This window comes from Cyrtonyx montezumae, unplaced genomic scaffold, assembly GCF_038088225.1.
Source record: "Cyrtonyx montezumae isolate F1298 unplaced genomic scaffold, pur_monq_1.0 scaffold_48, whole genome shotgun sequence".
NCBI lineage: Eukaryota > Metazoa > Chordata > Aves > Galliformes > Odontophoridae > Cyrtonyx > Cyrtonyx montezumae.
In genome coordinates, this window is record NW_027072054.1 from 440,493 (window position 1) to 462,172 (window position 21,680).

Genomic DNA, 21,680 nt, shown 5'->3' on the forward strand with positions numbered 1-21,680 from the left:
GGAGAGCTGTGCCCCCCATGTCCCTCTCACTCTCTGGTGGCTGCAGGACAAGGAGCAGAAGCTGCGGTTCCTGCGGAGCATCTGCACTGTCTGTGACACAGCAGTGGAGGAGAACACAGCGCAGGGACTGCACATCTTCTGTCACCGTAATGAACTTGTGGAGAACATCATGGTGAGGAGTGGTGGTTGCTTGAGTTGGGGGGGGGGGCGGAGGGGAAATGGGCAGCTCCAGTCTTCCCGGTGCTGGGAGTACTGGGTGCCCAGTGCCATCCCACTGTGCTGTACAGGAACTGCTGACAGAGGAGCCACGGGGAAAGCTGTGCTGTGAACTGCGGCCACAAGCCATGGCTGCCATCACTGCCCTCAGGTACTGCCCTGGGCCAGGATGGCCTCACAGTGTCTGCATGACCCCACAGCATCAGGGGATGGTCCTACTGGTACCTAACCCTAACCTTAAACCTTCCCCTAACTCTAACCCTAACCCTATCACTAACCCTAACCCCTACTCAAACCTACAACACCTCAACCCACTCCCACCACAGCAGCTCTCAGGACTCCCTCAGCCCCACACATCTATGTAGAGGAGGGGGTTCCTCCCATTGTTTTCTCCACACTCTGTGGAGTGCTGCCTAAGGGGGGATCCTCTCCCTGTCGTGCAGCGCAGTGCTCCCAGTGTTACACTCTGTTTTTGCAGCACGGTAAAGGCGGTGCTGGAGGACAAGATTCCTCTGCTCACCACATGCTTCCAGAGCATCCTCCTGCTTCCCTCGGAGCAAGACCTGGACATCAGCCTTTATTCAAGGGTGAGTACCTGGAAGCTGCAGGACCACCCTGACTTGCAGGAGAGGGTCTCGCTGTGCCCATCCCCTACCTCTCCCCTTTTTACTCCCCTCCTCCATCTCTCCTGCAGACCCTGAGGGCTCTGGACCAAATGCTGCACACACTGGTGTTTGTCCACCCCACCGCCAGCATTGGTGAGGAGCTGCAGAGCGTCTTCCAGGTGGGCTCTGCCCGCAGAGGCTGCACAGAGGAGGGCTGTTCCTTCCACCCCACTCCCCTCAATTTCTGGGGTGAGCTGGGGGGCCACAAGGCAGAGCAGCTGTTTCTCTTCCCACAGGTGCTGCTGCCCTTCACCTGCTCACAGCGTGCGGCCACGCGGCAGAGGGCAGTGGAGCGCATCTGGAAGCTGAGCCATTCGCTGGCGCAGTTCTGCCAGGCCGGGGTAAGGGGCTGACACCCCTGACGCAGGGGTCTTAGTCACTCTTTCTCCCTGCTCTGCCCATCCTGCTCCCACCGATGGGGAAGGGGTGCACTCAGCATCGTGCTCTCTGCACACAGCCCCGTCGCTCCTTGGGACGAATCAGCTTGGCCCGCTACGAGGAGCTCCGCCTGCCTGTGCTGGGGCAGCTGGTGGGAAGCCTCGTGCTGTGCTGCGCCTCCCAGGAGGACAGGACACGCCGCTCTGCTCTCAGCGCTCTCCGTCACCTCTACACATTCATCCTGGGGAGAGCCCGTAAGGCGATGTCTGCTGGCTGCCGCACAAAGCAGCAAAGGAGCAGAAGTTCATGGGGTCAAGGAGCTGTGCCCCACAGCCCCATGCTTGAGGTGGAGGCACTCAGTGCTCACTCACCTGTGGCTTCCTCTCCTTTTCAGGCTGGGAAGTGCCACAGGAGGAAGAGCAGGAGAATCTCAAGCAGTGGGAAAACAACGATGAGTTCTCCCTCTCCACCAGCACCACAGCCGTTGTGCTGGTGAGGAGGGCTCACAGCAGTGGGATTTGTGACCGAGGAATCTGCAGGAATGGGGGGAACACATCTGACATTCTTTCCCCCCCTTCTGTGTTCATTTCCCCCCAGCACTTTGCAAAGCATTTCCACTCTTTGGAGAACACTGACCTCATCCTTGTGGCGCTGCAGGGCATGCGAGATTGCAGCAGCTACAACACCCAGGTGGCTGCCACCATGATGGCTGCCTTGATGGGCAATTTCAAGCCTACACCTAATGATGTGAGCAACCGGCAACTGTTTGGTGGGATGCTGAGCCCGTGGTGGGGTGGGATTGGGGTTGGACTGGGGGCTGGGGTTGGGTTGAGTCTTGAGGGTTGAGTTGGGTCTTGGGGTTGGATTGGTTGGGTGCAGGAAGGCCATGTAGGGTTGGGTGCAGGAAGGGAGTGTTGGGTTGGGCTGTCCCAGACAGCACCAGTCTGACTCAGGACATGAGGGCACTTGGCCACTCTTGGGGCAGCCCAAAAGCTCTGCTGTTCCCATGTCCCATCCAGGTGCAGTGGATTGTGACAGCCATCCACAGGAGGAGGGAGCTGATCACGGAGAAGCGGCCGCAGTGGATCATCCAGGGTGCCTTGCACTGGCTGGCTGTCTCTGATCCTTGCGCAGTGACATTCAGCCTACTGCGCTGCTCCCCCACCTGCAGTGAGTGAGTTGCCTCCCCCCCCCTCCATGTGGAGAGAGACCCCCATCCCCACATGGACAGGGACATCCACCCCATGTGGATAGGGACTCCCACCCGACACAGAGAGGAATCCTCAGCCCACAAGTAGAAGGACCCCCACCCCATACAGTGGGGAGCCTCCATCCCACACTGAGTGGGCCCCCTGCCCCACACATAGAAGGACCCCCAGCACCCATAGAGAGACTGCCAAGCCCCTCACAATGTGGCCCCCTCTGAGGTTGGCTCTGTGCTGCAGGGACACGTGGGTGCTGTGGAAGATGATATTGTCCTTGGTGGATGTGGTGCCGCAGATGGTGCAGGAGCTGCTGCGGCTGCTGGAGATGGCGCCGCTGAGCCAGGAGACTGAGATTGGCACCCTTCCCCTGGCTGTAAGTTTGGGGGTCCCCAGGGAGCCCCTTTCCCCTTTTCTCCCCCATCTTCCACCCAACAACCCCGAGGGAGCAGTTTGGTGCTGAGCACTGCCTGGGTGCTTTCTGCAGGCGGCCATGGCACTGCACAAGATCATGCAGCACTTTCAGTACGACCTGTTTTTCCCGGAGCTCTTCATGGCGCTCATCTTCCAGATAGTGTCATCTGGGGGGCTCACACCAGTAGAGGTCGCTGTCATCATGGAGGACCCAATGTGCCCATCCACACCCACCTCTGCTGTCAGGTACTGCCACTGTGCCCACCACCAACCCCACAGCAAGACCCATGCTGACCCCACGCTGAGCCCTGACCTCACACATGCTGCCCCATTTCCATGCAGGATTCTGGTGGAGGTGGTGCACAAATTGCTGCAGTGCGCCGATCTGGACCACGTGGTACATGCCATGGGGAGACACAAACTGTGGGGGCAGCTGCTGCGTGCTGCCACGTGGCGGGATGGCCTGCACACCCTTGCCAGGTACGGCCCCAAGGCCCTCCCTCTTGCTGCCCCACACTGCACTGCGCCCGCTGCCCCACATGCAGCCCTCCTGCAATAGGGTACAACACGGGCACCATGCAGGGGGTGCTGATGTGTAGTGGGTGATTGGAAGAGCCACACTGTGGGGTGGGGTGGGATGGGCTGCTCTGCTCTCCCCCCAGCACAGATCGGTGCTGGTGTGGTCAGATTCCCACCTGTGTTCAACCCCCACCCCTTCCCACAGGTTGATGGTGAGGAACTGCTGGGGTCGGTCCCTGCAGATCTTCAGCCATGTGCAGAAGCTGCTGCAGTACCACCAGCTGTACTGGAGGGAGGTCCCCGCCATGGTGTTCTACATGGAGGTGGGCATTGGAATAGCACGGTGGTCCCCTCAGGGTGATGGGGGCTGAGGTCCCCTCCTGCCCTGCTGCTGTGGGGTAAATAACTCCCAAGGATGGTACTTCACAAAGAAATAGTATAGATGATGGTATATTTTGAGTTGTTCTATATAGATATGATACAAATAATACAAAGAGAAGATGTCTCACCTTCAGGGTGTCAAGGCTCACAGGGGACTCCACATGGGAGGGATCTCCAAGAAGAGATCCTTCCCTGGTGGTGGTCAGCCCTTAAATGGGGTTTGGGAGAGGTGGAGCCAGGCTCCACCCCTTCCAATCACACAGGTATATCACCTTCACCTGTGGCCCCGTGGCTGACTCGGTGCTCACCTCAGGTGACCGATCAGTGGTTCAGGCCATGATTCAGCAGTTCCCATACAGCTGCCTGCTCACCTCTGTGCATTACAGCTACACAGATGCCTGGATCTCCAGGAGGAGAACAAGTGCACTGAGAAGGTCTTCAGGAAAATCATCTACAGCAAACAGCCTGAGAGCCAGGAGCTGGCGCTGCGTGGGCTGCAGAACTTGTACACCGGGAGGATGCATCTGCTGCTGCCTGATGTGCTGACGTGGCTGCAGGACACGCAGGCTGACATCAAGCTGCAGGCCATACAGCTGCTGCTCGACATCTTGGTTCAGCACTTCAGCTACATGCAGGACGCACTCAGACAGCTGGCGGTGCGCCTGACATCCTGCTTTAATGAGGTGAAGCACATGGGGTGACGGGGAGTAGATGACCCAAACCCCTCCCCTTGCATTGCTCAGCACCAACCCCCTCTGTCTCCGTCCATCCCCAGGACAACGTGAAGCTGCGCTGGCTCTCCATAGAGATCTTTGCACATCTGCTGGTGGCACCAGGCAGGAGGCAGCTGCTCTCGCATGCGGAGATGAATCTTCTGCCACTCTTCTTCCACATGAACGAGGAGATCCCCAGAGTTGCACAGGTGGGGGCTGCTCCTGAGGTCACGGGGTCGCAGGGTCACCCCGTGTAACCCCAGCCTGTCCCTTGAGTCACTGCATCATGAAGGCTGGGAAGGGCCTCTGTGGTCACTAGGAACAACCACCCCACCATCCCACCCATTCAGCCCTCCACATCCCCCACCCCCCCACACCCAGTGTAGAGACTTAGGTTACAAAAGTCCTCCCAGATTCCCCCCCACCCCGGGTGGGGTTGTGGGAGGGGTCCCCAGGCTCTCCTGCTGATGATCCTCTTTGTCACTACCACCCAGGCTGCTCAGAAAGCCCTGACCCGTGCTGCTGAGCTCCTGCACTGGCATCAACTGCGACACCTGGCCAGCATGGCAAACAAATGGAAGATTGCTGAGTGCCTGGTAGAGAAGCCCATCCCCTCAACCCCCACTTCCCCAACTTGAGACTCCCCCAGCTCTGGCAGAAGGTGAAAGGTGGTGTTCTGTGAGTGCCACCCCTACCCTGGTGCTCTCTGCAGGTTCAGAAGGCGGGCAGTGCTGTGGAGCAGTACCTGCAGCAGAGTGTGGGGCACCTGCACAGCCCCCAGGCATCCGTGCGGGAGGCAGCCGTGCGCTTCCTGGGTGAGTCCCAGCCCCAGTGGGTCCCCCTCCCTCTGTCCCCCACGGCTGAATGCTGCGAGGTCAGTGCGTAGGGGGCAGGAGTGGCCCTGGGGGGGGTGATGGGGAAACTATTGGGGTCCTTGTGGGTTGTTGGAGCACCACGGGGGTCATTGGAGCATTATGCGGGTCATTGTGGCATTGTGTAGGGTCTGTGGTGGCCACTGGGACACCACTGGGGTTGGTGCGGGGTCACTGGGGCACCGTGAGGTTTCTTGTGTGTTGCTGAGGGGTCCATGGGGTGCTGTGTGAGGTCTCTGGGGGTCACTGGGGCACCATAAGGTCCCTGGGGATGATGAGGGCATTTTTGGTATATATACCACAGGGATTCTGAAGGTCTTTGGGGCACCATGGGCGCCCCTGGGCACCGTGTTGCCAGGTGAGTGGTGACAGTGCTGTGTGCGCAGGGCTCCTGGGGCGGCAGCTGAGGAATGAGAACCCACAGAAGGTGCAGGACATCCATAAAGGTGAGCAGTCCTCCTAGGAAGTGCCGTGCAGGGCAGGGGTGGTGATGCAGCTCCTCTCCGGGGCACTGACACATCTCCGCTCCACTCCTCACAGCCCTGCAGAGCGTGAAGGAGGATGGCGAGCCGGCCGTGCGCTGCCTGGTGCTCCAGACGCTGCTGATCCTCCGCGTGCTGGAAGATGTGCAGCCCGCCAGGCCCAGGTGCACAGCGCTGTGCTGCTGGTTACGCAGGTTGTGCATGGAGTAGTGCTGTGCTGCAGGGACTGTGGCCCTGGTTCTCAGAAGAGAACAACTCTGTGCCTCAGAGGACACTGCATTCCCGTTTTCCACTCATAGACAGAGATCCAACTGCATGCAAGTCCTGATGTCTTCCTCTTTTGCTGCTCATCTCAGCAGTGAAGGTTCCCTCATGGTCTCGACTTCAGCTTTAGAGTAAGGCCTTTGGTTTTGGACACTCTCACTTGATTTTATCAATTACCTTCAATTCCAACTATATATATCAATATTAACCACAGCTCTAAACTCAGGAGTAACCTCAACCTTCACCCTAATCCTATCCCTAAACTCAGCCCAAATCCTAAACTTAGCTCTCTGCAGAGAGACCCTAACCCTAACTCTACCCTAACCCTAACCCAAATTCCAATACAAACCCTAACCGTAGCCCTATCCCTACCCCTAGTAGTAACCCTAAACCTAACCCTACTGTAATCCAAACACTAATCCTAAGCACTAAGGACATGAACTTGGTTCCATTTGGTGGACGTGGCCAGGACTGCCTATCATCTCTGAGAAACCTTCCTGGAGATGAGCCCTCATACTTGAGTGCTGAGCTCTGAGCTGATGGCCCCATCCTTCAGCTCAGTCCTTACACATACACACACACACAGAACAATCTGCACAGTCCTGTGAAGCTAGAGCAGTCTATGGCGCTGGGCAGAGGGAGCCTCGACACAGCTTTGATATCAGAGGATAGGGTTCCCTCAGACAAAGACAACGATGAAGTAGATGCAGACCAGCATGCCAGGGAAGGATGGGCCCCCACAAGCCATTATCCCGTTGTACATTATTGAACCCCAGTCCTCTCCAATCATGGTCTGGGAGAAGAGCAGAGACATTGTGAGGAGAAGCAGGACAGGAATGTTTAGACATTGTGCTGAGGAACATGGGTTACTGAGAGTTATTGGTGATAGTGGACAGTTGTACTGGATGATCTTTTATGTGTCTTCCAACCTTGGTGATTCTAGGATTCTATGATCCTAACCCAAAACTCTGAACCCTAACTGTCATGGTTTTATGATTACCTGTGCAACCTGGTCTAGGGAGCCTGCTTTGGTAGGGGGGTTGGACCGGATGATTTCTGGAGGTCCCTTCCAAGCCCTACAGTTCTGTGATTCTGGGATTTTTGTTATCGGTATTCCCCATGATTACATCGTGTAAGGCCCTGGGAGTTAAACAGTTAATGCTCTGAGTCTGTAGACTTCTGAATTTTTCCAGGTACCTGGCTCTGAGAAGAACAACTCCATGCCCCAGAGAACTTGGCGTTCCTGTTTTCCACCCAGAGGGAAAGATCAAACTGCACGCAAGTCCCGGAGTCCTCCTCTTTTTGCTGCTTGTCTCAGCTATGAGAACTCCCTCACCGCTTCTCCTTCAGCTTCAGAATAAGGCCTTCAGCTTTGGACACCCTCTCTCTCTCTCTTGTTTTGTTTGATTTACTAGCTTTGATACTGATTATGTTGTGTTATTTTGTATTTTGATATTTATTAAAATAGTTTTCCTCCTCAGATTGTTGCCACTGTTTTGTTTTAGGCCCATCTCTCTGCCATTTCCCTTTTTCTCCCTTCCTCTTTCCTGGGGCATGGGTCTGTGGGTCCCTTGTCCCATTAGGTTAGGCATGGAACCAAGCCCACCCCATATAGCATTTGCCACCATCCATGAGTCAGTATAAAGATAAAGCATTGGCCACCTCTCCCATTCAGCCACATCTAAGGCCAGTTGGACAGCCTTTACCTCTGCAAATTGGCTTGATTCTCCTTCAGTGGCCTCTGCAACTCATCGTGTGCTACTCCACACAGCAGCCTTCCATCTGCGATGCTTCCTCACAGTACATCACAATCTGTCGGTGAACAGGGCATATCTCTTTTCATTGTCCAGTAGTTCATTATATGGTGGGGTCTCTTTAGCACGTAGTACCTCCTCGGATGGTGATGTTCCAAAATTTTACCTTCAGGTCAGTCCATGATCACCTCCAGGATTCCTGGATGACTGAGGTTCCCCATCCAAGCTTGCTGTATAATCAGCGCAGTCCATTTACTCCAGGTGGCATCAGTAGCATGATGGGTAGAGGGAGCTGTTCCTTTGAACATCCAGTTCAGCACTGGCAGTCGAGATGCCAGAAGGAGCTGCGTTTCAGTGTCAAATACTTCAGAAGTAGATCGAACCCCTTTGTATGCCGCTAAAATCTCCTTTTCAATTGTAGTGTAGTGCTCTTCAGATCCCCTGTATGCCCAACTCCAGAATCCAAGGGGTCGGCCTCAGGGCTCTCCTGAGGCTCCAAGTGAAATATTCCTCTTCAACAGCAGTGTAGAGGATATTCTTTAATTGTGTCCCATCCACACTGGCCCCAGAGCCATGGCATGGGCAATCTCCTGCTTAATTTGCTCAAAAGCCTGCTGCTGCTCTTGGCCCCATGCAAAATCGTATTTTTTCTGATACCTGATAAAGGGGACTTACAGTGAGGCTACAGTTAGGAATATGCATTCTCCAAAAGCCCACTGTGCCCAGAAAAAGATTTAATTTCTTCCTTACTGGTGGGGGGATACATGGCAGTAATGTCGTTAATCACATCTGCTGGGATGTGATGATATCCATCTGTTATGGTTTTGTGATTTTTGTTGTATTGTTGATATTCCACATCATAACATCATGTGGTGTATTGGGAGTTAAAGAGTCAATGCTCCAGTTCTGTGGATCATCGATAGTTTTGGGTGTACCTGTCTCAGAAGAGAAGAAGAACCACATTCCCCAGAGGACTTTGCGATGCTTTGCATTTTTACATATTTCCGCCCAGAGGGAAAGATAAAAACTGTCTACGGTCACAGGACTCTCTCTTTCCTTCGGGATCGAGCTCAGCAGTGGGTGTTTGTTGCAGCCGTCCACCTTCAGCGTTAGCGTAAGGCCTTCGGTTTATCAGACACTCTATCTTGCTCATTTTATTTGATTCATTTGCCTCAATTCCAATTATATTATATTGTGTTATTTTCCTTTCTGATATCTTATTTAGTGAATTAGCTTTCCTCCTCAGATCGGTGCCGCTGTTTTGTTCCTAGGCCCATCTCCCTTCTCCTTTTTCCCTTTCCCCTTCCCCTTTCCTGGGGTGTGGGCCTGTGGGTCCCCTGCCTCAATTGTCACGGTACCGGATCAAACTGTCCCGCAACCGGTGACACCATCTTGCCACTTTATTCCTAGGAACTGAATTTCCTGGGCAGGTCCTTTCACTTGCTTCACTTAATAGCAAAACCTGCACCCAGAAGAATTTGGATTATTTGCTCTCCTTTCTCAAAAACTTCCTCTGCTGTAACTCCCCAGACAATAATGTCATCAATGTACTGCAGGTGCTTGGGAACTCTGCCCTATTCCAACGTGGTTTGGATCAATCCATGGCAAATGGTTGGGCTGTGTTTCCACCCCTGGGGCAAACGATTCCATGTGTTTGGATGGATGTTTCCAATGCCCCTCCAGGTGAAAGCAAACTGTGCCTCTGTGGCCAAAGGAATGGAGAAAAATGCGCTAGCAATGTCAGTGGTGGCATTTCTATGGGAATAAAAAAAAAAAAGCAGCAAAAAGCTTATAGGCAGTAGTAGATCCTTTTCTTAGTTGTGCAGATGCCCTCACTTGCTCAACCAACTTCCCATCTGAAAATGTGCTGTTTAACATCATCTTTTCTCCCTGCACTTTTTCTACACCTTAGGGTCCAATTTCATCACATTTTTTCTAAGGCATTGTGCATGAACCCCACAAGGACTTAAAGCAACACGTCCCACCCAAGTTCTGACAGTCCACGGGGTGAAAGTGATGCAGATAACAGTGAAGGTTTCCAACCTTGCTGATTCTACATATCTTAGCAAGCAGAGCATGGGAGGCACAAGTTGTGTTGGTGATGGTGAGGACTCATTTGTGTCAGGAGGCTGCTTGTCCAGCAGGAGGCAAATTGGGACATGAAGCACATCCCAAAACCAACCATTCCAGCAGGGACAAGACAGTAGCCACCATGATCACGATGAGCCCTGAGCCCTGAACTAAATGAAAAATCTTTTCTTTCTCTTCATGCTGAACATTTCCAGATTCACCCATCACCTGTTGTCTTCCATCCTCCCACTGTGCATGACAGTGCTCTACATGATCCATGGTCTCCTTACAGGCACTCACAGCCTGCAGTGATGTGCCCTCAGCCTTCCCTGGCTGCTCGGCCAGGGCACATGGCTGCCTCCTGCCCGGCTCCTTGTACACCAAGACCACCTGATGGCCGTGGTGGGTTTCCCATCTGTGGCCCATCACTGCACTGTCCCAGCCCCACACTTGCCCCTGCCATGCCTGTACTGCACAGGACAGGTGTGTTTGGGGTGGGGAAGTGCTCCCCAGCACAAGAGTCCATGGCAGCCCTCAGTGCTCCATGCTGCCAACACTCCTGCTTTGCAGCCCCACTTCTGCCCCTCATGTGTCCCACACAGGGGTCTGCAGACAGCCCTGCTCTACTACCGGGAGTATGGAGATGGCTTCCTCCAGGGAAAAGCTCTGCCATAAACATGCAGTCAGTGCTGGAAATGGCCGATGCCAGAGGCTGGGGGTGACAAATATCCAGAGCCACCTTCCTGGTCTGCCCATGTCCCCAAGGACATAGACAAGAAGGGAAGCATGGAAGTGAAAAAAGAGCAGCACTGCAAAGACTGTGTCCTGCTGCTGTCTGTGGCCATTGGACCTGGGAAGCAGCAGCCCAGTTTCAAACACAGATGAGAGGACAGATCCACTGGGCAGTGAGGGGCAGCCCCCCATGAGCACTGAGGCTGCTGCTCCGTGGTGCAGCTGAGCTCTTGGCCCCTGAACTGCTCCTGCATACATGAGTTGCTCACCCAGTTTCAGAGAAGATGGGAAAACATGGGAATGGAGACACACGTATTTCTGCTGGCATCTTTATTGTATTTATCAACAGAGAGCCTTGATCTATAGGTACATGAGATGAGCGTGTCAAAACAGAACAGAAATGTAGCAGCCCAAGAAGAAAAGTTTTTAAATCAAAGTCATGCCAGAGGAAACAATAATGAAGGAAAATGAAAACAAGGGATTATTCAAACAATTTCTGAATTACCTTGGGGCTCCTGTTAGGCTGATGTGCATTTTTTGGATGCTGAAGAAGTACATATTGCTCACTGCATTCTTGAGCTTCTGGTTCCTCAGGCTGTAGATGAGAGGATTCACTGCTGGAGGCACCACCGAGTACAGAAATGACACCAGTAGGTCCAAGGATGGAGAAGAGATAGAAGGGGGCTTCAGGTAGGCAAACGTGCCAGTGCAGACAAAGAGGGAGACCACAGACAGGTGGGGGAGGCACGTGGAAAAGGTCTTGTGCTGGCCGTGCTCAGAGGGCATCCTCAGCACAGCCCTGAGGATCTGCATGTTGGACAGCACAATGAAAAGAAAACACACAAACATTAAACAAAAACTAAAATAAATAATTTCGATTTCCCTGAGGTGGTATGACTGCGATGAGAGCTTGAGGATCTGGGCAATTTCACAGAAGAATTGTCAAGAGAATTATCATGACACAGTGGTATAGAAAATGTATTGGCAGCGTGCTGTAGGAAATGCAGAACCCCAGTGCCACAGGCAGCTGCAGCCATGGTGACACAAGCTCTGCTGCCCAGGAGGGTCCCATAGTACAGGGGCTTGTAGATGGCAACAAAGTGGTCATAGGGTTCATCAAAGTTCATAAGGTTGGAAAGGACCTACAAGATCATCTAGTCCAACCATCCTCCTATCACTATCTCTACCCAACTACTAAATCAAACCCCTTAGCACCTCATCTAAACGCTTCTTGAACAGCGCTAGGGATGGTGCCTCAACCACCTCCCTAGGCAGGCCATTCCAGTGCCTGACCACTTTTTTTTCAGAAAAAAAATGTTTCCTCAGGTCTAATCTAAATCTTCCCCGGCGCAACTTGTGGCCATTCCCTCTCGTCCTGTCGTTATTTATCAGGGAGAAGAGACCCACCCCCTCCTCACCACAACCCCCCTTCAGGAAGTGGTAGAGTGCAATAAGGTCTCCTCTGAGCCTCCTCTTCTCCAGACTAAACTATCCCAGCTCCCTCAGCCACTCCTCATAAGACTTGTGCTCCAGACCCCTCACCAGTTTTGTTGCCCTTCTCTGAACACGCTCCAGGGCCTCAATGTCCTTCTTGTAGTGAGGGGCCCAAAACTGAACACAGTACTCGAGGTGCGGCCGTACCAGAGCTGAGTACAGGGGGATGATCACCTCCCTGCTCCTGCTGGCTACACTATTTCTAATACAGGCCAGGATTAATTGTAGGCATCTGTACTACTGACAGTAGAAATATGTGGGTTGTAAATCAAAGTCTTAGGGATGCTTTTTCTACTACATGGTCTCATCCTACTCATGATTCTCGAAGGGTGTTCTGTGAAGTCAGAAATCCTGAGCATTTCTGCTGCACTCAGTGTGAATGGCTGTGATTGAGACCTGAGAGGCAAAGATATTCACTGCTGCTTAGTGCAGGATAAGGGGAGCTTGTGGGCTTGTTTCCAATTCCTCTGAAATTTCAAAGTTTGGAGATGGAGGGTGAATACACTCCCATGTTACCTTCCAGAGAAACCAGACCATGCTGAGAGAAGAGGAAAGGACTGCTCATCACACAACACCCACCCTTTCTCAGAGTATGTGAGCAAGATCTCATGACTGCACTTCTTGCAAAGAACACAACATCCATTTTACCAACCCCACAGCATTTCCATGCATATAGCATCACTCTGCTTCTTCCCTGCACTTTGTTATCCAGGCTATGGGAAAGATTTGCACCCTGAAGGTCAGCTCACAGCTCTGAAGGACCTCAGGGAGACGTGTCCTAACAATGACTTCTCATTAAGGGAAAGCTAACTCCTTCCCAGCCTCACAGACTGCATTGTCCACAGCTCCAGACACTGCAGAGTGCGATGGACACGTGCCTGAGTAGGTGTTCCTCTGCTCTGCAGGAGCTCTGGCTGCAGAGGACCCAACAGCCGTGAGAGCAGAGGCATTTCTGGGTGGGGGCTTGCTCAGAAGAAAGTGTTTGGGTTAAAGGGAGCTGTATGTTTTATTCTGGTGAATTCTTCCTCCAAAAAGATTGAGTTCTTACTTTCCTCTCATTCCCTGATCATATCTCTGATGCCTGAAGATTTTTCTCCTGGAAAGTGTTTCCTTGTCTTTTCCCTGTCTGAACCTACAGACACCAGCTCAGACATTATGTGTCTGTTGTTCAGAGCCCATCCTGTTAGTAGGCACTGTGTAGGTGCATGTTCATGTCTGCAAGTGAGAAAGGGAACATAAGAGAATCCCAATTGGTTCAGCAAGGAAAATATGTGCTCATAAGAACAAGAGAGACTGAATGCATTTCAGGACTCTCAGCTGTGTACTCAAACTTGATATACCCTGTTCTATTTCTCACATTAAATTGTTACACTCCCCTAGAAGCAGAAAATAGAAAACATAGCAGAAGATGCCAGTATTGGTCTTCCTTGTGGAAATTCCCCTTTGGTGCAGTGGAGCTGTGAGCTCTTTGCCCCTGGGCATCTCCCTGGGCAGGCTGAGTGCTGAGCCTGGCAGGCAGCAGAGTCCCTGCCCTGGCACACAGTCCCTGGGGCACAGCAGGGACCCTGCTCTGCACAACAGCCCTGGGCACCTGGCTGCACAGCCTGCAGCCATCCTGGCACATGCAGCCCCCAGGGCTGTGCTTTGATGCTGCAGCAGGGAAGCCCTCAGCTGGAGCAGAAGTTATTCCCTGATGAAGAAACTTAGAGAGTCTGCAGCCTGACATGCAATAGGATGTCCCAGATTTAGTGAGAACCCTCCAGGAACAGGGGCTGCATCACTTGCAACGAGAGACTTACCTTGTCAAGGGCTGTGAGAATTGTTCCTGCGGTGAGCTCACAGCCTGCTTATGTGCCACACAGCCTGAAAGCTCTCTTCCTTCTCTTCTCTCCCTGTCACCTGCAGATCAAGTCCCTAGCCCTGCTGTGTGCTGCACAGGTGCTGCTCCTGGGCACAGCTGTCTCTCTGCAGCACTCATATAAGCTCCATTTGTCCCAGGTGCCCCGCACAGCTCAGCAGCAGAGGATGTGATTTCTTCTTCCCATTCTTCTCCCCTGAGATGGCCTGGGGGCTCCAGGGCTGAGAGCTCCTGAAAGGCAGATGAATCATCACTGCAAAACATACTTCAAAGTCAGCTCAGTTAATCACCACATGTCCACTGGATTCCAGGAGCATGGTTGGTCACGTTTGCACATGAGAGAAGCAGATGTCCAATGTGGAAACCTCTGCTCATTGTCTGTATGAAAAAGGACGCATATCAGGACAGGGAGGGGTTGGCCTCCCTTGTACAGCACAGTGATTCAGCTCAGGCAGTGTAGGCATAACATTACAGAATCATAGAATGGCTCAGGTTGGAGGGGACTTTACAGATCACCTAGTTCTGGCCCCTACCACAGGCAGAGTTGCAAACCATTAGATCATGTTCCCGAGGATCCCATCCAACCTAGCCTTGAATCTCTCCAAGTTTGGATGGCGCTTACAAAAGCTTGTCCTATTACTATCAGAAGATCTCATCCTAACTCTAGGGTTAGGCACCTCATTCGCTGCTGGAAACCCCGGGGTTGAAATTGGATTAAATTCCCCACAGGACTGTGACACTCAGGAATCCTCTTAGTTGAGTTCAGATGTGTACAATGAGGTGCCTGCATGTGAGCTCCACATCCAAATCCTTGTTCTTTATTCAACAGTAACTCAGTCGCTCACACACCTACTCAGTGATGATGAAGGTGCCTGGGGTGCTGGGGTGCTGTGTGCTAGTGCTTGCGAACTGTGGTGAAAAATCTCTGAGACAGGCACCTCCTTCCTGAGCATCGGTTGGGGCAAGAAGGAGGTATGCTTGGCCATCCTAAATGCCACCACAGCCCTTTGTTTAGTGTACCCACTGTCCCTTTTGCACCTATCCCCATGGAGCATGTAGTGATATTCCACTGACCAAATGGATGAGCTCACAAAAGAAGAGCCACATCTTCCTCTCTGCTCCATCTCTGCAGACATACTCTTACATACATGCGGCATACTCTGCAGTTCAAGGCATTACAAAGCTATGACACATCTCCATTCTTTCTGAGATGGCACCTGGGTTTGCTCTGGGCTCTCATTTGTATGGCATCAGAAGAAGCCTAAGCATATGTCTGTTCCCAGTTGACAGGAAGCTGGCAAAAAAAGTTGATGCAGTTTTAAAGAAGAGCAAGAAAGAAGACCCCAGCAATTCAGGACCTGTAACTGTAAGAAGCCAGTAATATACACTGCTGGTCTCCTCTTCAAGTCATTTCCATCAGTTCTCAGCTGGATACTCTGCCCTCTCCAGGCAGAGCTCAGTGTGCTCTCATATAGAGAGCAGTAGCCTATCCTTGTCTTCCTTGACCACCCTCTGTGAAGAGTATGTATTCCTCTTTTTCTACCGTTCAGAGGTGGGAACCATCCTGCCACATCTCTGTGATCCAAGAAGACATTAGGCCTGCTAATGCAAAAGGATAGTTTTGTTGCTCTCATCAGTGTAAAGACGCTTTAGAAAGCTTCCCATTCCCAAAGCATCACTGGATGTATTCTGGCTGGATCTGGTGTCTATACCATGGTAGTGGTGCTCAGAAGGTGGCACGCAGGCATTAGAGCCATGGTGGGGCTTGGAGCTGTCCAGCCAGCACCAACACTCCTAGACATGGCTTTCCTGAAGGTCCTGTGCCACATTTGCCAGCTGAATGTGGGTGTGATGGATACCACTAAGGAGTCATCAGTGAAAGAGTGTAGGTTACTCTTGAGCTTTGGGTTGTGGTTAGTACTAGTGTTGGTGTCTGGGTTGGACTATAGGGTTAGGGTTAGAATTGGTGTTAGGGTTAGGGTCTGGGTTAGGTTTAAACTTAGGGTTAACATCAGAAAAATGTTTGCATTAATTTTAGGAGTCAAGATCTCTGGTAAGGAAATGTTGAATTCCTAATGTCAGTGGTGGGCATCCTGCGAACAGGAGCTCACACAAAGACAACGTTACATCTTTTATGCCTTACACTTCTCTTTCCTCCCCTGGTTCCTCATTGGCTGAGTATTTCAGGTTCACCATCTTCCCAACGCTGAATCAAACATACACGTGCTGACCCAACACCAGTGGTTGCTGGCTAAACGTGTGTATTGCTCCTTAGTTGCTTCTTCTGTTTTCTTCACACAGATCTTGTCTGTCCACTGCCAACATTTAGCAGACTTTTGACTGCTAACAGCGTTATCACTGCTTGGGAGAGGGTATCCGGCTCATTCCAGGTGGCGGCACAGACAAGAGCTGCGTTCTTTGTACCTATAAATTACTCCATCTCCTTTATTCCTTATCACTATAATTACTTCGCTATCTATTGAGTGTGCATCAATGCGGAACGCTCATCTAAAGGACGAGTGATGAAGACTATTAGAGGACCCCCACCCCCGATGAAGTCAGAAGACCCGAGACAAAGACTGTCAGTACCGATAAAGGCCGCTGGATGACAGCAGAGACCATAAAATCAAATGCTTCTCTCTGTTTCAGTGCAGAAATGACACCGAATTCCTACCATTCCTCCCTTTTCTTTTTGTTCTCTGTCGTTGATTTCTGCAGTTCCTTTTTTAAGTATGTCGATATCATCATTTTCCTCTTCTTCACTTTCTTCATTCCCTCTCTCCTTTGATATCATTGTATTTCCCGAGTATGGTGGTGGATCCACTGGTGTTTGCTTCAGCAGTGCTGCCTCCATTAATTGCTGTACCAGTGCCCTCACACACGGGATAACAAAGCATCCGGTGGCCGCCAGGACTCCTGCTCCTGTATTCAAGGAAGTAAATATGGATACTACCATCCCATTCCATTTACCAAACCAGGACTCCGACCTTCCAGTGACCTCCTCCATTGTATCCCATGCCCCTGTATCTCCGCCTGCACCTGTGCAGGCAGTGGGGTGGGTGTCTATGGGGACATTGTGGGGACACTGTGGAGAGGTATCTACTTCTGAACTTTCTGCCACCTCGTCAACAAGGGTAGGAGCACTTGTCATGTCTCAGTTACCACGCCATGGGCTATTTCCCTTCCTGAAGGCAATTCTTTTCTGGAAGAGTGACCACTGTCTCTTCTGACATGTCACTACAATATGTCACTGGGCCATGGAGCTTCTGAAGTTCTTCCTTCAACGGAGATGAAGACAGACTGCTCCTTTGGCTGAAGGAGGTGACTCAATGTGCCACAGTCTGAGCTCCAGCCACCGCTCTCTTAGGAAGGTGGGTCAGACCTTTAACCCACCCCTGAAGTGGCAGTATTGTCTCTCCTGTATCTTGGCTGTTTGAGTTATTGGATCTACTGCCCGCAATGCACAATAGGTAGCCAAGAGCTGGTTCTCAACCATACTGTATCTCCTTTCTGCTCCGTGCCAGATCTGTGACCAAAACCCGATCGGGGTTCAAATGGAACTCTGGTGTTGCCACAGGTCCCAACTGAAGCCATCTGGAGTGGCATGAGCATCCAATTCAGCTGAGAGGGTAGGATCAAATCTAGCCAATGCCTGGGCTTGTTTAACAGCCAGCTTTGCCTGTTGGACAGCCTGCTGCTTCGTTCTTTCCTGGTCCCATAGTTGCCCCTTTTTCGTGAGTCTATATATAGGCCTCAGCAGCTGCACTAAATGAGGTCTAAAGGAACACCAACATCCCAATATACCTAAGAGCGCTGGGAGCTGCTTTGGTGTCACAGGGACTGGGAATGCCTGAACCTTATCTGTGACAGCACTGGGTAGTACTTTGGTCATTCCTGACCAAACTACCCTCAGGAATTTCACAGCTAGGCCTGGACCTTGCAACTTCCGAGGGTCTATACCCCATCCTTCTCCCTGGAGGTAGGTGGTCAGTGAATCTACTGCCTGTCCTAATGCCTCCAGTGAGTCTGACGTACACACGAGATCATCAAGAGAATGATATCAGTTAACACTGCAAGGTTTTTCCCAATTTGCTGGGTCGTTTGCTACCAGGTTGTGACAATAAGTTGGTGAATGCCTGTACTCCTGTGGCAGGACCTGCATGGCCCACTGCCTGCCTCCCCATGTAAACACCAATTGGTTCTGTGATTCTTCAGCAGTGGGAATGCCAAAGAATGCATTTGCCAAGTCTAGGACACAATGGGATGTTTTTATTTCAGACTGCTCCCTTTAATTTTGCTAACTAAGAGGAACAAAACAAAATTCAGGTGCATCTGGAGGTGCCCGTTTTGGGGCAGTTAGTGGGGATGAGAGTAAACAGAATGGGGTGAGAGAAGAACAGGTGAGATGTGACTTTCAACTACTGCTGGTTCCAATTCCACAATAAAAGGGCCACGCACCTAGGGGAAATTTAAGTACATCTTGAATGATTAAAGTAGTTGTTTTGTTGCCCTTCTCTGAACACGCTCCAGGGCCTCAATGTCCTTCTTGTAGTGAGGGGCCCAAAACTGAACACAGTACTCGAGGTGCGGCCATACCAGAGCTGAGTACAGGGGGATGATCACCTCCCTGCTCCTGCTGGCTGCACTATTTCTAATACAGGCCAGGATGCTGTTGGCCTTCTTGGCCACCTGGGCACACTGCCGGCTCATGTTGAGCCGAGCATCAACCAACACCCCCAGGTCCTTTTCCTCTTTACATTCTTCAAGCCATTCTGCCCCAAGCCTATAGCATTGCATGGGGTTATTGTGGCCAAAGTGCAGGACCCGGCACTTGGTCTTATTGAACCTCATCCCATTGAGCTCAGCCCAGCTGCTCAGCCTATCCAAATCCCTCTGAAGGGCCTCCCTACCCTCAGGCAGTTTGACACATCCTCCCAACTTGGTGTCATCTGCAAACTTACTGAGGTTACACTCAATTCCCTCATCTAGGTCATCAATAAAGATATTAAACAAGATGGGCCCCAAAACTGACCCTTGGGGGACACCACTCGTAACAGGATGCCAGCTGGACTTAACTCCATTAACCACTACCCTCTGGGCATGGCCCTCCAGCCAGTTCTCCACCCAGAGAAGAGTGAACCTGTCCACACCACGGGCTGCCAGTTTCCTCAGGAGAATACTGTGGGAGACCGTGTTGAAGGCCTTGCTGAAGTCCAGGTAGACTACATCAACAGCCTTTCCCTCATCTACCTGTCTGGTCACCCAGTCATAGAAGGAGATGAGGTTGGACAAGCACGACCTGCCCCTGGTGAACCCGTGCTGGCTGGGTCTGATCCCTTTATTGCCATGCACGTGTCGTGTGATTTCCCTCAAGATCATCTGCTCCATAACTTTCCCTGATTCCGAGGTCAGGCTGACAGGCCTGTAGTTCCCCGGGTCTTCCTTACGGCCTTTCTTGTAGATGGGAGTCACATCGGCAAGCCTCCAATCTTGTGGGACCTCTCCAGATAACCAGGAATTCTGATAGATGGCAGAAAGTGGCTTGGCAATCACCTCTGCTAGCTCCCTCAGCACCCTTGGGTGGATCCCATCTGGCCCCATAGACTTGTGGCAGTTCAGATGGAGGAGATCTCTGACCGTCTCTGCTTGGATCACAGGGGATCACAGGCGGATCACAGGCGCATTATGCGCCTCGTCCCGGACTTCCAGGTCAGGGCAAGTACCCTGTGGACAACTGTTCTGTCTATTAAAGACAGATGTGAAGAAGGCATTGAGAACCTCAGCCTTTTCCTTATCATCTGTGGTTACATTCCCTGCCTCATCAAGTAAAGGAGAGAAATTTTCCTTAGTTTTTCTCTTGCTGTTAATATATTTGTAAAAGGGTTTCCTGTTCTCCTTTACAGCAGTAGCCAGTCTAAGTTCAAGCTGGACTTTAGCATTTCTAATTTTCTGCCTGCAGATCTTGTCCAGTTCTCTGTAGTCACCCCAAGTAGCCTAACCCATCTTCCAGAGGACATAGACTCTCTTTTTCTCTCGGAGTCTCAACAAAAGTTCCCGGTTCATCCACACTGGTCTTTTTCTCCTCCGGCTCGACTTACGGGACTCCGGGACAGCCTGCTCCTGTGCCTTTAAGATTTCCATCTTGAGGAGCATCCAGGCTTCCTGGACCCCTTTATCCCTCAGGAGCAAGTCCGAAGGGACCCTTGCAATAAGTGTCCTGAACAGGTCAAAGTCTGCCCTCCGGAAGTCCAAGGTAGTAGTGTCACGGTGTTGTCCGTGACAGCGACCCAAGGGAAAACCGAGAAGGGAGAGGGGAGAGAAAAAGAAACTGCGTCAGTGGCCGCGCGGCCGCCCGAGCAGAGCCGCGCTCCGGGAGGGGGAGGGGGAAACGGCGGGAAGAGATGGGTCTACAAGAAAACAACGGCACGATTTGAGAAGGAACGGTAACTTTACTAAATCTAATAAAATTGAACAATTGAAAGAGAGAGAAAAAATTTCAAACCAAAAGCTATGAGCTTACGCTAAGGAGGACCTGCAGGGGAAGCACACGTGCTGAACCTCCACGGCAACCCAGAGCAACGCGCCCAGACCGAGCGCCGCATGCATCCGGTGCGGAGCTCCGCCCCTCTGCTGCTCCCCCAGCATTAACTCCTTAACTGCTGCATGATGCTCTGATGTGGAATACCGGCATCAAAACCACAAAACCACAACATTCCACCCCTTATTCCACATCATCACATCATGCTTAACACACATCTATACATAACCAAACAGTAATAACATGAGTTACATAGAAACATATATATATATATATATACATACATACACACGTAATTACAGACTGCATTCCCCCAGCATCAAATTCCCTTGTGGGACACACTGGACGTCCCCATTTTTATCCATTACCCACCAGGTGCACCCAGGTCCCTGCGCAAAAACGGTTCCACGGAGGGGTTTGCCCTTTCCAGAGGCTGGAAGGACCCACACCGCTTTTCCCAACATGCTCCTCACATGTACCACAGGGACCTTATCTCCCTCTATGGTCTGTAGGGAGTCGGACTGTGTAGGACCCTCTCGGTTGACTGATCCCCTAGTGTTGACCAGCCAGGTGGCTTCTGCCAGATGCTTCTCCCAGTGCTTGAATGTCCCACCACCCATTGCTCTCAACGTGGTTTTTAACAACCCGTTGTAGCGCTCGATCTTACCAGCAGCTGGTGCATGGTAGGGGATATGGTAGATCCATTCAATGCCGTGTTCTTTGGCCCAGATATCCACAAGAGAATTTTTGAAATGAGTCCCATTATCGGACTCAATTCTCTCTGGAGTGCCATGTCTCCATAGGACTTGTCTCTCGAGCCCTAAGATGGTGTTTCGGGCGGTAGCATGGGGTACTGCGTATGTCTCAAGCCACCCAGTGGTCGCCTCCACCATGGTGAGCACGTAACGCTTACCATCGCGAGTTCGTGGCAAGGTGATATAATCAACCTGCCACGCCTCCCCATATTTATACTTTTCCCATCGCCCTTCCTGCCAGAGGGGTTTCATCCTCTTGGCCTGTTTAATTATGGCACATGTGTCACAGTCATGGATAACCTGTGCAACGGCACCCATAGTTAAGTCCACCCCTCGGTCTCTAGCCCACTTATAGGTCGCATCCCTTCCTTGA

The 21,680-nt window shown here is 51.7% G+C and overlaps 1 long non-coding RNA gene across 1 annotated transcript; it reads left to right on the forward strand.

Moving 5' to 3' along the window:
* Window positions 1–5,216: 5,216 nt before the first annotated feature.
* Window positions 5,217–6,092, forward strand: LOC136055845 (uncharacterized). Its single transcript, XR_010622887.1, has 3 exons — window positions 5,217–5,303; window positions 5,747–5,806; window positions 5,901–6,092. It is a non-coding gene; the product is annotated as an uncharacterized LOC136055845 (long non-coding RNA).
* Window positions 6,093–21,680: the final 15,588 nt, after the last annotated feature.